The sequence below is a fragment of the Ascidia mentula genome (genome assembly GCF_947561715.1).
Source record: "Ascidia mentula chromosome 2 unlocalized genomic scaffold, kaAscMent1.1 SUPER_2_unloc_9, whole genome shotgun sequence".
NCBI lineage: Eukaryota > Metazoa > Chordata > Ascidiacea > Phlebobranchia > Ascidiidae > Ascidia > Ascidia mentula.
In genome coordinates this window covers 1-2,500 of record NW_028113719.1, presented here as the reverse complement: position 1 = coordinate 2,500, position 2,500 = coordinate 1, and the positions used below count along the sequence as shown (strand labels likewise).

Here is a 2,500-nt window from a genome sequence, read left to right as displayed (position 1 = left end):
GAGGATTGACAGATTGAGAGCTCTTTCTTGATTCTGTGGGTGGTGGTGCATGGCCGTTCTTAGTTGGTGGAGCGATTTGTCTGGTTAATTCCGATAACGAACGAGACTCTGGCTTGCTAACTAGTTACGCGACCCTATCGGTCGGCGTTGAACTTCTTAGAGGGACTAGTGGCGCTTAGCCACACGAGATTGAGCAATAACAGGTCTGTGATGCCCTTAGATGTTCGGGGCCGCACGCGCGCTACACTGACCGGATCAGCGTGTCGCCGCCTAGGCCGGAAGGTCCGGGTAACCCGCTGAACCCCGGTCGTGCTAGGGATAGGGAATTGCAATTGTTTCCCTTGAACGAGGAATGCCCAGTAAGCGCGAGTCATCAGCTCGCGTTGATTACGTCCCTGCCCTTTGTACACACCGCCCGTCGCTACTACCGATTGAATGGTTTAGTGAGGTCCTCCGATTGGACCTGGCGCGTTCGGCAACGGCCGCGCCGGCGTCCGAGAAGACGATCTAACTTGATCATTTAGAGGAAGTAAAAGTCGTAACAAGGTTTCCGTAGGTGAACCTGCGGAAGGATCATTACCGGCCGATCGCCGATCGAGTGGTCGTGCGTTCGACAGGTGGAGAAGGCTCCGTATCTTGGCGGCCGCGCACGCCCTTCGTCGCTGTTGAGGCGCACGCGATTGCACTTCGGTCACCCTGTTTCGTTCTGCGCCGAGTGCCGTGGCCATGTGCCAGGCTGGCTTCATGCGTCGCCTACGGCTGGCGACCGCTCGGCCACCGCTTTTTCGACTGTGCAATCCGGCTGGGTCGCGCTTGTCCAACTGACGAAGTCACGGAGGGCTCTTGGCGGTGGATCACTCGGCTCGCGAGTCGATGAAGGACGCAGCTAGCTGCGTGAATTAATGTGAATTGCAGGACACATTGAGCATCGACGTTCTGAACGCAAATTGCGGCACCGGGTCAATCCCGGCGCCACGCCCGCCTCAGGGTCGCGTTGTAACGTTCCCGCGCGGCGACGCGTCGGGCCGGTGCGGTGTCGGCCGTTGCCACGGTCGTCCCGCCCAGGACAGCACGAACGCAGTGTCAGCGCGCGAAACCGAACGCGGCGTGCGTCTCGTTACGAGTCGGCCTCGAAGAGGATCCCGGCCCGGAGCAGCACGGCTCGCGTTCGGGCGCGGCGCTCGCACGAGCTTCGGTGGCGCGCGCGTGTCTCTCGCAAACGAGGCACTGGATTATCGGCCTGAGGTCGGACGAGGCTACCCGCTGAATTTAAGCATATTACTAAGCGGAGGAAAAGAAACTAACGAGGATTCCCCCAGTAACGGCGAGTGAAGTGGGAAGTGCCCATCGCCGAATCCGCGCGCCTCTGCGGCGCGTGGAATTGTGGCGTAAGGAATTCGCTGCGCGTACGTCGTTCGCCGCCCGCGTCCTTCTGATCGAGGCCTCGTCCCGGTGCGGGTGTCAGGCCCATGGTGGCGGCGAGGGCGCGCGCTCTGCGTCTTCCCAGAGTCGGGTTGTTTGGGAATGCAGCCCAAAGCGGGTGGTAAACTCCATCTAAGGCTAAATACTGTCGCGAGACCGATAGCGAACAAGTACCGTGAGGGAAAGTTGAAAAGCACTTTGAAGAGAGAGTTAAAGAGTACGTGAAACCGTCGAGAGGCAAACGGGAGGGCCTGTCGAGTCGCGCGACGCTTTCAGCTGAAGCCGAGCGGAGCGTGTGGGCGTGCGGAGCCTTGCGGCCCGTCGTTCGCGCTGTCCTCCGAGCAGCTCCAGCGCACTAGCGCCGTGCGAAGGCCGCGACCGTCTGGGAGGCGGCGAGAAGGCCGCGCGCAAGGTAGCCCGCCCCCGGGTGGGTGTTATAGGCGCGCGGACACGTCGGCCCGTCGCCCGGGCGAGGAGGGATCGCCGCGTCTGCCCTTCGTGGGCCGGGCGTCCCGTCCGAGCCGGTGCGTCGCCGGTTGGGGACTGTGCTCAGTGCCCAGTTGCGGCGTGTCGGTTGCGGGTGGGCAGCGCCGCGCGAGACGCACGGGGTCCGCGGCTAACGTCAGCCACCTTCCCGACCCGTCTTGAAACACGGACCAAGGAGTCTAACGTGCGCGCGAGCCACGGGGCAGTGCGAAACCCATGGGCGCAGTGAAAGTGAATGTCGGCGCGGTCCGGCGGAGGTGAGATGCCGTCTCTCTGGACGGCCGCATCACCGGCCGATCTCGTCCGCTCTGCCGGAGAGGTCGAGCGAGAGCGTGCGCGTTGGGACCCGAAAGATGGTGAACTATGCCTGAGGAGGTTGAAGCCAGAGGAAACTCTGGTGGAGGACCGTAGCGATTCTGACGTGCAAATCGATCGTCAAATTTGGGTATAGGGGCGAAAGACTAATCGAACCATCTAGTAGCTGGTTCCCTCCGAAGTTTCCCTCAGGATAGCTGGCGCTCGGTGGTCGCAGTTTTATCTGGTAAAGCGAATGATTAGAGGCCTTGGGGACGAAACGTCCTCAACCTATTCT

At 61.5% G+C, this 2,500-nt stretch overlaps 2 non-coding genes and 1 pseudogene across 2 annotated transcripts in view; all 3 read left to right on the top strand.

Moving 5' to 3' along the window:
• The window catches only part of LOC145916726 (small subunit ribosomal RNA), a 1,824-nt gene extending 1,245 nt beyond the window's left edge, over positions 1-579 (top strand). The window contains exon 1 of the ribosomal RNA XR_014404894.1: positions 1-579. This exon is cut by the window's left edge and continues 1,245 nt beyond it. This is a non-coding gene — a ribosomal RNA (small subunit ribosomal RNA).
• Positions 580-838: 259 nt separating this feature from the next.
• Positions 839-992, top strand: LOC145916694 (5.8S ribosomal RNA). Its single transcript, XR_014404873.1, has one exon. It is a non-coding gene; the product is annotated as a 5.8S ribosomal RNA (ribosomal RNA).
• A 244-nt stretch (positions 993-1,236) lies between these two features.
• LOC145916711 (large subunit ribosomal RNA) lies at positions 1,237-2,500 on the top strand (annotated as a pseudogene; the record flags this gene model as incomplete).